Source organism: Hyla sarda, chromosome 4 (assembly GCF_029499605.1).
Source record: "Hyla sarda isolate aHylSar1 chromosome 4, aHylSar1.hap1, whole genome shotgun sequence".
Lineage (NCBI taxonomy): Eukaryota > Metazoa > Chordata > Amphibia > Anura > Hylidae > Hyla > Hyla sarda.
In genome coordinates, this window is record NC_079192.1 from 353,654,690 (window position 1) to 353,667,666 (window position 12,977).

At 51.1% G+C, this 12,977-nt stretch overlaps 1 non-coding gene across 1 annotated transcript; it reads right to left on the bottom strand.

The window, feature by feature from the left end:
- Positions 1–11,754: 11,754 nt before the first annotated feature.
- On the bottom strand, positions 11,755–11,942 carry LOC130267838 (U2 spliceosomal RNA). The gene has a single exon (XR_008843305.1). It is a non-coding gene; the product is annotated as a U2 spliceosomal RNA (small nuclear RNA).
- Between the last annotated feature and the right edge of the window lie 1,035 nt (positions 11,943–12,977).

Below are 12,977 nucleotides of genomic sequence, written 5' to 3' on the forward strand. Positions count from 1 at the left end.
ACGACACCTTTCTGACTGCTCTCGAAGTGAAGATGAAGTCTATCCGAGAACGGAACGAGCCATCGGGGCGGCTCCACTTATAGTTTATGGAGCCGTTCCCGATGGACCCAACAACGTCCTGCAAGGATACCTCTGTCACCATCTCAATCAGCAGCTTAGACGTCACGTCCAGGTTGGCGGATGTGCCAGAACTGCGCCCGTCCACCTCAATGGGGCAGTTGAAGTCACCACCCAACACTACTGCCCTAGTGGTGGCGAGCTGAGCCCGCAGGGCCTGGAGAACCTCCAGTCGGACATCCTTCTCAGGGGAGGCGTACACGTTGATGAGCCGCACAGGCTCACCCGCCCAGGAACCGTCTGCGACGAGAAGTCTGCCACAGATGAGCTCCCGGACGGAATCAAGTGCAAAGGTACCTCCCCTGATCAGGATGGCCACTCCGGCAGACCTACAGTCACCCCCACCAGACCAGTAGGATGGGCCGTGAGACCACCGCCTGGCCAGATGGTTGTAAGACCTAGAAGCAGACAAAGCACATTCCTGCAGCATGTAAACATCACACCTCTGAGAATCTAAGAACGTAAGGACAGTCTGAAATCTAAACCTAGCTCTAATACTCCTCACATTGATGCAGAAGATGTTGAGATCAGCCATGGGAATAAAAAAAGAGAGGTTAGTTCAGATACTAGTTACCACTCCGGTCGGGCGGGTCCCCTTCCCTGGCGCCTGTCAGCTCCTGTGGCTTCTCATAGCGCCCTTTCAAGAACTCGTCGTAGACCGGGTTGGACGGTGCATCTAGGATTTCTTTGACCTCTGGGTCCTGCAGCAGCTCCTCCATAGACTGAGCTTGGACATGCTCCGCTTGGACCTGCTCCATCTCCTCCTTTCCATCTGAAGCTTGAGGGGTCTTGCAGGTCTCGATGATCTTTCTCTTGTGGGACTCAGCTGATGCATTTTCCCTTCCTTTCCTCTTCCTCTGTATGGTACCTAGGGGAGGAAGCACAGGAAAATCCTCCGAAGAGCGGGCACCAGCAGCTGGAGGGGGGGGGGGGGGGGGTTAGTGCTGCTGGGCCAGGAGAGAAAGGAGGCTGGGTGGGGCGGGGGGCAGGAGAGAGTGCCCAGGCAGGGGAGGACGAGGCCGCGGAGGACCGCGGTGGGGTCCTGGGGGCAGGGGTGAGACGGGGCAGGGGTGGTGGCTTTCGCCTTCTTACCCTCCTTGGTCATCCGTGCTGCTGGCTCCGGAGCTGGGGCTGGCTTTGGTGCTCTCGCTACCACAGATGCCCTTGTTCTCTCCCTCTGGGGGCAGTCCTTGTAACTACGGGCCGCCAATCCACAGAGGTTGCAGGTCTTGCTCTTGGGGCAATCCTTGGTCGTGTGACCTGTCACACGGCAAAACCTGCAGGCATCCTCCTTACAGTATTATAATAAATAAATAATAATAAAAAATAAAAAAAGGAAGTATCAAAAAAGACGCAAAATAAACACACGAGAAAGAGAAGAATCAGCCTCAATGACAGAGGAAAGGACAGATCTAGTAGAGGGGTCTTTAAAAGAAACTACAGAGAAAATAGAAACTCCTAGGTTTACCTTTATTTTTCCATTTAGCCCCATGGCAAATACAATCAAAAAAAGTATAAACGATAACTGGTTCCTGCTGCAGAATGATGCCGATCTGGCTGAGTATACACACCAGAAACCAGCGGTAGCCTTCAAGAAGTGTAGAAATATAAAAGATATATTAGTAAAAACAGCTTTCCAGGAGAATCAAAAACAAGAAAACTGGTTAAATAAATCCTTAACCCCAGGGATGCATAAGTGCGGCACCTGTAATTGATGCCAACATGCCTGTATTGATAGAGATTTATCACTAGGAGGAGTAAATATTAGACAAAAAAACTTTGTGTTGCAGAACCAAAAATGTAGTGTACGCAATTTTTTGCTCTTGTAAATGTTTTTATATCGAATGTACAATCAGACAGATGAACGTGCGCTTCAGAGAACACATAAGATCTATAACTACTAAAAAAGGTAGCCCCAGATTAATTGCACATGTAGAAAAGGAGCATGGGGGACATAAAAACTTTGAAATTTTGTGGTATTGAAAAAATAATGCCTATTCCGGGAACGGATAGCAGAAAGCGCCTGCAGCAGGCAGAAGCAAGATGGATCATTCGGACCGCAGCAGAAGGAAATCTCGGTCTGAATGACCGCCTTGATATGAGCGTTTTTGCTTAAATAATGTTCCGAAAAATATGGCATCAAATCGGGACGCTCACCCATTAGACAGGTCGTCTCAAAGTTTTTATGTTTTGTTACATTATAGTATTATTGTTATGCACAGTTCAATAGTTGTAATGTTTTTAAAGTTGTTAGCATTTTTTCATCCAAGATTCGTAACACCCTCCTTTCAATGACGTAAGGATTCAGGAAGTATTTACCTGATCCTTCTCACCTGGAGGGGCGTGACCTGAAGAAGTGCCGGGAGCGGCACGAAATAGCTATCGTTGCATACGGATGTGTCTCCTGAACGCTACGCTACACTTGAAAATACACCTTATTTAAAGAAATAAAGAAGTTTATACCTGTTCACCTAAACGTGAGTGCCCCCGTGTTTCTTTCTATGTGGATCCTCCTTACAGTCCTTGCCCTCGTGGCCCATTTTGCCACATCTCCTGCAGGTCTGCGGCATGTCCAGGTAGAAGATAAGTCCTGTGGAGTTGCCCAAGGAGAATGTCGGTGGCAGGTGCTGTAGTCCATCTGGAGAAGCAAGGTTCTTGTTCAGTCTGACGACCACAGACCACTTGCAGGTCCAGTATCCAAGGGAGTTCAGGATGCGGGTGGGCTCCTTTACCACGGTGCAGAAGTGCTTCAGGAAGGTCGAGATGTCCGTCCCTGGGGTGTGTGGGTTCCGCATTGAGACCGTCACCTGCCTCTCCTCTCTTTGAATAGGGCAGTTGCCCACAAAGCGAGAGAAAGGGGATTCGCGACTTGCCGTTTTCACCGCCTCCCAGTATCTTCTACAGGTCCCAATGGTGGCAAAGGTGATGTAGAAGATTCCGGACATGAACGTTGCTATTCCAAGGGTATCAGCCATGGAGAAGCCTTGATCCGCCAGCATCTTCTTGCAGAACACGTCGTGGGACATGTCCGGCACCCTTCCATCCACAGGCTTCAGCTTCAAGGCAACAGTCTGCCTCATCCAGGGCTCTAGGGTTGGAGCTTCAAGGTTGGGGATTCTGCCGCCCTTCTGCCTTGCTGTGGTGGAGGTTGAAGCTTGCTGTGGTTGGGGCTGGACCTCCAGGCCTTGCCCTGCAGCCTCCTGGGTGGACTTGCTGGTTGAGGCCATGGCTTCTTCCAGCAGGCTCTTTTCCGCTTCCTTGCTTGTGGATAGGCTTCGCAAAGCCTTCTTTCCCGGGTGGGAGGAGCTATGCAAATCCTTTTTCAGAGGAAGCAAGTTTCTTCGAAAAGATTCTGCGCCGCCTTTGTCTGCGCTGAAGTTCCGGAATTCACCGCCGATTCCCTTCTTCCAAGTTCTTCGTCAGCTTCTTCCGGAGCTGCAGTCTTCAAGAACTTCTCCTTCTTCAGATGTTCCGAGGCAGGCAGGAAATGATCTTCAGGTGGTATGCTCTCGAGAATTGCGGTTCTAATAAGAACGAAAAGTACTGCAATCATACTACGCAAAATATCTACCACAATGCTGGAAGTTCTTCAGACAGCTGTTTCGGGGTTCTTGCCCCTCGTCAGTGCAGAGCAGGGTTATCTGGCTTGGCTGAGGTGAGAGGCCTCTGACTAGTTAAACGGGTTCAGTAGTTTCCTCAGGGAGAGGACGCCACTTCTGGCGTAGGACGGAGATTTAAGTAGGCCATTTTGCACTCTGCGGGCTCCTGGGTAAAAAAAAAAAAACATGCAAATTAGCTCACCACACCACCTACACAGGTAGTGCGTCCTGAAAAACAGCTCAGGCTCCATTTAAGAAGTCTCAGAACTGATTGGGATTTATGCCAAGCCAGAACTCTCTCCAGAAGGAAAGAGGATCCATCTGCAGACAGCTATTTCGGGGTGTTTTTTTTTTTAAGAGCCGAGGCAAGTGCTCTCTATCACCCAAAGTGCAAAAAAAATTGCAAACGTGTTGCACTAAAAAAACATGCACAAAGGATGCGGTCTATCGGTAAGCCCTTCTCCAACAGTAGAGAGGCCCCCCAACAAACCTACCCTTCACCTCCGGGCCAAAAGGCACCTGCAAGGATCCAGGTTCGATGCCCCTTTTCGCCGAAGCTACTAAGGGTCCGAAAATGCTCCTGGCTTCAACCTAGGCGTTAGCCAAGGTATCAGCCAAGGAGCCGTATACTGGTGGCATCTTGACCAAAGCCAAGGTGCCCAGGGGTTGCAGGGAGGTGAGGAACCTAATGGTCACACACACCTTCCCTAGACCGCCAGGAGGGACACCCAGAAAGGCTACCGCATCCTGACAATCCTGTGTACAAAACATTGAAACTCACTGGGTGTACTGGTTCACTGAGTGGAAGCAAGGGTACTAAGGTGGTTCTCCCAGGGGAGATACCATGATCACCAAGGCGATCTGAAGAACTTCCAGCATTGTGGTAGAGATTTTGCGTAGAACGATTGCAGTACTTTTCGTTCTTATTAGAACCGCAATTCTCGAGAGCATACCACCTGAAGATCCTCTACTGCCTGCCTCGGAACATCTGAAGAAGGAGAAGATCTTGAAGACTGCAGCTCCGGAAGAAGCTGACGAAGAACTTGGAAGAAGGGAATCGGCGGTGAATTCCGGAACTTCGGCGAAGACGGCACAGAATCTTTTCGAAGAAACTCGATGCCTCTGGAGAAGATTTCCATAGCTCCTCCCACCGGGACTGGATCGGCATCGCTCCTCCCACCTGGGAAAGAAGACTTTGCGAAGACTCTCCACAAGCAGAAAAGAGCCTGCTGGAAGAAGCCATGGCCTCAACCAGCAAGTCCATCCAGGAGGCTGTAGGGCAAGGCCTGGAGGTCCAGCCCCGACCACAGCAAGCTTTATCCTCCACCACAGCAAGGCAGAATGGCGGCAGAATCCCCAACCTGGAAACTCGAGCCCTGGATGAGGCAGGCTGTTGCCTTGAAGCTAAAGCCTGTGGACAGAAGGGTGCCGGAGATGTTCTGCAGGAAGATGCTGGCGGATCAAGGCTTCTCCTCGGCTGACACCCTCGGAATTGCAACTTTCTTGTCCGGAATCTTCTACATCACCTTTGCCACCATTGGAACCTGTAGAAGATACTGGGAGGCGGTGAAAGCAGCGAGTCCCGAATCCCCTTTCTCTCGCTTTGTGGGCAACTGCCCTATTCAAAGAGAGGAGAGGCGGGTGACGGTCTCAATGCGGAACCCACACACCCCAGGCACGGACATCTCGACCTTCCTGAAGCGCTTCTGCACTGTGGTGAGGGAGCCCACCCGCATCCTGAACTCCCTCGGATACTGGACCTGCAAGTGGTCTGTGGTTGTCAGACTAAACAAGAACCTTGCTTCTCCAGATGGACTACAGCACCTGCCACCGACATTCTCCTTGGGCAACTCCACAGGACTTATCTTCTACCCGGACATGCCGCAGACCTGCAGGAGATGTGGCAAGATGGGCCACGAGGGCAAGGACTGTAAAGAGGATGCCTACAGGTTTTGCTGTGTGACAGGACACACTACCAAGGATTGCCCCAAGAGCAAGACCTGCAACCTCTGCAGATTGGCGGCCCACAGCTACAAGGACTGCCCCCCAGAGGGAGAGAACATGGGCATCTGTGGCAGCGAGAGCACCGAAGCCAGACCCAGCTCTGGAGCCAGCAGCACGGATGGCCAAGCCGACCAAGGAGGGTAAGAAGGCGAAAGCCACCACCCCTGCCCCATCCCGTCCCTCCCCTGCCACTCCCGCCCCTTCCCCTGCCCCTCCCGCCCCATCCCGTTCCATCCCGTCCCACTCCTGCCCCCTGTACCCCACCCCAGCCCTCCCTCCCCCGTCCTCTCCTGCCCGGCCCTCCCCTGCCCCGTCCTCCCCTGTACAGCCACTCTCTCCTGCTCCCCGCCCCACCCAGCCTCCTTTCTCTCCTGGCTCAGCAGCACCTAACCCCCCTCCAGCTGCGGGTGCCCGCTCTTCAGAGGATTTTCCTGTGCTTCCTCCCCCAGGTACCATACAGAGGAAGAGGAAAGAAAGGGACAATGCATCAGCTGGGTCCCTCAAGAGAAAGATTATTGAGACCTGCGAGATTCCTCAACCTTCAGACGAAGAGGAGGAGATGGAGCAGGCCCAAGCAGAGCAGGTCTGCAAGAGCCGCCAAGCTCCAGATGGAGAGGAGAAGATGGAGCAGGCCCAAGTGGAGCAAGTCCAAGCTCAGTCTATGGAGGATCTGCTGCAGGACCCAGAGTTCAAAGAAATCTTAGACACACCGGCCAACCCGGTCTACGACGAGTTCTTGGAAGGGTGCTATGAGAAGCCACAGGAGCTGACAGGTGCCAGAGAAGAGGACCCGCCCGACCCAAGTGATAACTAGTATCTGAACTAACCTCTATTTTTATTCCCATGGCTGATCTTAACATCTTCTGCATTAATGTGAGGGGTATTAGAGACAGGTTTAGATTTCAGACTGTCCTTACGTTCTTAGATTCTCAGAGGTGTGATGTTTACATGCTGCAGGAATGTGCTTTGTCTGCTTTTAGGTCTTACAATTATCTGGCCAGGCGGTGATCTCACGGCCCTTCCTACTGGTCTGGTGGGGGTGACTGTAGGTGTGCGGGGGTGGCCATCCTGATCAGGGGAGGTAACTTTGCACTTGATTCCGTCCGGGAGGTCGTCTTTGGCAGACTTCTTGTTGCAGACGGTTCCTGGGTGGGTGAGCCCGTGCGGCTCATCAATGTGTATTCCTCCCCTAAGAAGAATGTCCGACTGGAGGTTCTCCAGGCTCAGCTCGCCACAACTAGGGCAGTAGTGTTGGGTGGTAACTTCAGCCTCCCCATTGAGGTGGACGGGCGCAGTTCTGGCACATCCGCCAACCTGGACGTGACGTCTAAGCTGCTGATTGAGATGCTACAGAGGCATCCTTGCAGGACGTTGTTGGGTCCATCGGGAACGGCTCCGTAAACTATACGTGGAGCCGCCCCGATGGCTCGCTCCGTTCTCTTATAGACTTCATCTTCACTTGGAGAGCAGTCAGAAAGGTGTCGTACTCTATGGTCCCCTGCTTTTTCTCTGACCACAGGGCCATTCGATTTCGGGGGACTCTGGGCCATGGATTCCCACCTGGCCCTGCTCCTGGAAGTTGAATTGTGCCCTGTTGGAGCAGAGGGAGGTCATGGAGGGACTTAGGGATGCGTACCTTGTATGGCGTAATGACAAATGTCTGTTTAACTGCATCAGTGATTGGTGGGAATATGTTAGTCGAGTTTCGTTGTTTCTTTCAGGCAAAAGGCAGACAACAGGCGTGTGCGAAGAAGTGGGAATTCAGGAAACTGCAGCGCGAGCTGCGGTCCCTGCAAGACCTGCTCCAGTGTGGCTGGGACGTCAGGGAGGAGCTGGAGGAGACCAAAAAGAGCTTGAAAAGGCACTTTGAGGAGGAATCCAAGCAAATCGACTTTCATTCCAAGGTGGAGAACCTGGAGAAGGATGAGAAGTGTAACTCTTTCTTTTTCAGGAAGCTCCATGCTGGCCACATGCCCCTGACTGAGCTACGAGATGAGACCAGACACATAAGGAGGGGCAAGGAGGAAGTGATGGGGGTCGTCTCCGACTTCTACGGCAACCTCTACGCCCCCAAGTCATCCGACTCTGAAGCCACCGAGGAGTTCCTGTCAGGTATCACTAACGTTGTTGATCCCGCAGGTGCGGCGGCTATGGACGATCCCTTGATGGTGGGGGAGCTGCTCTCTGCCGCTAAATCCTTTAAGCCCGACAGGACCCCGGGCAGTGACTGTCTCCCGGCCAAACTCTATGTAACACTGGGTGACCTGATCTGTCCCAACCTGTTGGAGGTGTACGAGGAGATGGTGGTGGGGGCAGAATTCCTCCGTCGTTGAGGGAAGGGATGATCGCGATCTTGTATAAGCGGAAGGGGGAGAGATGTGACCTGAAAAAGGTCCCATCTCTCTCCTGAATGTGGACTACAAGATCCTCGCCAAGGTGCTGGCCAACAGGCTGAAATCTGTCATCGGGCAGATGGTCCATCCGGACCAGACCTGCGGCATTCCTGGCTGCAGGATTGCCGACAGCCTCACCCTTGTGAGAGACACGGTCTATTACATCCAGGACCGTCGTGCCCGCGCCGCCCTGGTCAGATTGGATCAGGAGAAGGCGTTTGACCGTGTCTCCCACGCTTTCATGGGCAGGGCTTTGCGCTGGCTGTATCTGGGGAAGATGTTTTGCTCTTTTGTTAATGTCATGTATTTTGATATCTACAGCATGGTGTTGGTGAACGGCTGGAAGACTAATCCCTTTTCTATCTTTTCACCTCTTTTTGTTTGTGTTATAGAGCTCTTCGCTGAGACTATCCGGCAGAATGGAGAGATCAGAGGGATCATCGCACCAGGACCAGATCGCTACGAGGTCAAGTGCTCGCTCTACATGGACGACGTGACAGTTTTCTGCGCTGACCAGCGTTCGGTGACTGCACTCGTCCAGAATTGCGAGGACTTCGGCAAAGCTTCAGGGGCAAAAGTCAACTGCGGGAAGTCGGAAGCCATGCTCTTCAGGGAGTGGCACCTGGCTTCTTCCACCCCCTTCCCCTGTACTGTTAAGCCAGACTTCATTAAAATTCTTGGAGTCTGGTTTGGCAAGGAAGGAGCGGCCCTCAAGTCATGGCAAGACAGACTAGGAAAGATGAACTCTAGCATTGGACTGTGGAGCTCCAGAAAGCTCTCGATTGAGGGCAAAACACTTGCCCTGTGGAGTGAAGTTTTGCCTGTGCTCCAATATACCGCACAGGCTTGGCCTCCCCACACCACCGTTTGCAAGGCCATCACCCGGACAGTGTTTCGATTCATCTGGGGCAAAATGGACAGAGTCAAGCGGACTGTGATGTATAAGGAGCCCCGCATGGGTGGGAAGGGAATACCCAATATCCCCACTCTGCTGAGGGCCTCCTTTGCATGTGTCAGCGTGCAGCAGACTCTTGTTGAAAAGACTGGCTCAGGGGGCAGGTCCATGTCTCGCTCATGCCCCTCTGGAGACAGCTGGGCTGGGACAAGTGGGACGCTCCCTGGTTCTATGGGGATGTTGTTTGGATTGTGAGGGAGCACCAGCTGGAGGGACTGAAACCTGACCTATGGAAGCCGAAGACAATCTACAAGCTCATCCGAGCTAAGGGACTTGATTGAGCTGGTTCCGGGACTCCCCGCAGCCACTGCAGAGACAGTTTGGACTAATGTGGCTTCAAAGCGGCTTACCAATGGACACAAGGACTTGTCTTGGATGGCCGTCAAGGGAGGACTCTTTCTCAGGTCGTTCATGCATGCCCGCGACCTGTGCAGAACCCGGTACTGCCCCCGATGCCCCTATGTGGAGGAAACATCTTTGCACATGTTTTGGCAGTGCCCCTTTGCACAGGGTCTGTTGGATCCCTTGAAACACGAACTCAGAGACTCTGTACCCAGGAACTGCCTATCGTACCATTCGGTGCTGTACAACGTGGAGGCAATCCAGGAGGCCTGGCGCCTTATGAACTGTTTTAACGATGCAGTGTGGCTTGCCAGGAACCACCTCGTGATCAACAGGGAGACCATGTCTGTCCGGGACTGCCGCAGGTTCATCAAGAGTCTGCTCAAAGACTATTCCATCTTGGACAGCCCGGCCGTCGATGAGGAAGAAGAGGAGTGAAGACCCCTTTCCTTCCCCCATGTCTCCTTGAAGATACAGCCCAGCAGTTTGGCCCTGTGATCCGCCCCCCCAGCCCCGCCCCATAGCCCATGTCCCTACCCCGATCACAGATTGCATTGTTTTATTATTCAATCTCTTATGCTTTTCTATTACAGGATTGAGCGGAGTGTTAGAGAAGCATGATGTGCGATGTATAGCTTAGGGAACCTTTGCTGTGTATTGTACTGTCATGCTTTGTGTGATTGTAATTTATTGTATGACTTGTAATGACTGAACAGACAATAAAGCTCTTTCAATAACGAAACAGCTGTCTGCAGATGGGTCCTCTTTCCTTCTGGAGAGAGTTCTGGCTTGGCATAAATCCCAATCAGTTCTGAGACTTCTTAAATGGAGCCTAAGTTGTTTTGCAGGACACACTACCTGTGTAGGTGGTGTGGTGAGCTAATTTGCATGTTTTTTTTACCCAGGAGCCCGCAAAGTGCTAAATGGCCTGCGTAAATCTCAGTCCTCTCCCTGAGGAAAGTACTGAACTCGTGTGTATATATATATATATATATATACATATATACATATATATATATACATATATATACATATATATATATACATATATATACATATATATATATACATATATATACATATATATACATATATAATATTTTTTATATATATAATTTATATATAATATGTCTATCGCTTCTCGGCCTTTTGGCTAAGATCAAGAGGTGCGAGGTGGATTGCAGGAGTTATCCATTGCGCGGGCTACTGTAAATTGTGCGATAATGGCTTTGCAGAGCCGAATTAATTACCTGAAAGATGGAGAGACCAGGATAAAGAATGGATTACGTGTGGATATCCTTGAAAGTGCATTGGACAAGTTCAGCTTGGAACATCTTGTGAAGAACATCTTCCTAAAGACCTTGCTGGTGAAAAAGCAGGATATTCTATGTCTGCAGAAGCATGGGAGAGCTTCATATGTCCTTGTGCTTGAATCTCACAGTGCCTGTCAGAATCTGCACTACCAATTAAAGTCCAAGTTGAATTCACCTGAGCTGGATGGACTTACCTTCACTGTGTTATACACTGCAGGAGAGACAAACCTGGTGGTGTTCATGTACAATCCGTATGTGAATCTGGCTGACATTGGGCGCTTTCTCCAGAGATATTGCTCAGAGGTGAAAGGAGGAGAGAAAATCTTCAATACGGAGGATCTCTGGACTTTTTTTTTCTTTGCCGAGGAACGTGCTCTCGATTCACCCAAAGTGCAAGAAAAAGTGCAAACGTGTTACACTAAAAAAAAAACCTGCACAAAGGATGCGGTCTATCGCAAGCCCTTCTCCGATAGGAGAGAGGCCCCCCAACAAACCTTACCCTTCGCCTCTGGACCAAAAGGTACCTGCGAGGTTCCAGGTTCGATGTCCCTTTTCACCGAAGCTACTAGGGGACCACAAATGCTCCTAGCATCCCCCTTGGCGTTAGCCAAGGTATCTGCCCGCAGAGCCGATAACGGTAGGTACCCTGCCAAAGCAGGAGTACCTGGGGTGTTTGCAGGGAGGTGCGGAACCTAATGGCCACACACACACCTCCCCTAGACCGCCAGGAGGGACACCCAGAAGGGCTACCGCATCCTGAAAAATCCTGTGAACACACAACACGCAAAAAGTGACACAGTGAGACAAAAAAGAAATAAATTAGTGAATGTGTGCAGATATACTGCCCGGACATTCGGCCGGATCTATAAAAATTTCTCTGATCCTAGCCAGAAGGCCGGGAATCAAGAGGTGAGTGCCACAAGGTGAAGAGATTATGGTGCCCGTGCTTCAACTCAGTGAGCCAATACTCCCCGAGGCACAAAAGTACCTCGGCTCTAGACCCTCTCAGCCTCATGGCGAGACCCGGAGGGAACAGGTCACATCGGGGCAGCCGTCGAGCTGATTCCTCAGAACCAGCCCCGGAAAGCCCTGGTACACCTGCATCCTCCATGCAGCACCCATCCCCACCAGCCCCATACCGGCGTCACCGTACACCGGCATGAAAAACTGATAAGAACAGATACTACACTTGATCTTAGCCAAAAGGCCGAGAAGCGATCTCTGGACTGGTAAATACAAGTTCCGTATGAAGTTTAGAGCTGATCCTGATGGAATTGAGTGCATGCAACATCTGCCCTCCAGCTATACAATTGGCTGAGACACAGGCTACCTGTTCTATAACATGCCGGAATATTGCAGAAAATGCAGGAGCTTTGGCCACAGACAGGACGCTTGGACTTTTCCATATGTGCAGTTCTGTGGTCGCTGCGGCAAAGCTGGACATACCTCGGTAGGTTGCACGGAGGAGGTGGTGTGCAATCTCTGTGGGCAACGTGGACATGTGTTCAAAGACTGTCTGTACAGGTCCAGAACTTGGGCGGAGGTCGCTGCATCATCTTGTAACCAGGCTGCTGCTGCTATAGCTGCCACACCCGAGGCTGGATCCAAACCTGTGGACACTATTAAGACTGCGGATCCTGTTGCTGTGGGGTCTGTTCAGACTGCAGTCGCTGCAGTTAAAAAGAAAGAGACTGTAAAACCTGCTGCTGTAAAGCCAGATGTTATCCAGCAGAAAGTTGGTGGCAGTGAACTGGTGGCAGTGGCTGTGCCTGCTGTCACCATGGGGGCGGTGGAGTCGGTGGTCGCTGTCACTGAGTCTGACTTTGCTGATTCGGATATGGAGCAGGGATCATCTGTGGCTACACCTGCAAGAGACTGGTCAGAGGAGATGGAAGTTGAAGAAAAGAAAAAAAAGAGAGAGAAAGATCCTGTTGTCTCAGATGTGAACAGTGGCCTAACAAAACGGTCACTGTTTGCACCATCTCAAGTAATCCAGGAATTTAAATCTCCTGAGTCTGAGGCAGCATTTCCTGAAAAGGGTTAAATGGCTACCATCAGCATTGCCTCGCTTAATGCCAGAGGAATAAAGAGTCCTGCAAGGAGGGCTGCTTTTTTTTTTTGCATTTTTGTCAACTTTGAATGCAAGAATTTTTCTAATTTAAGAATGTGGAATTGATCATCACATGAATTATGAATATCTGAGAACTGACGATGTATGGCCCATCTATCTGGTCAGGTGACAACTCAAACAAGA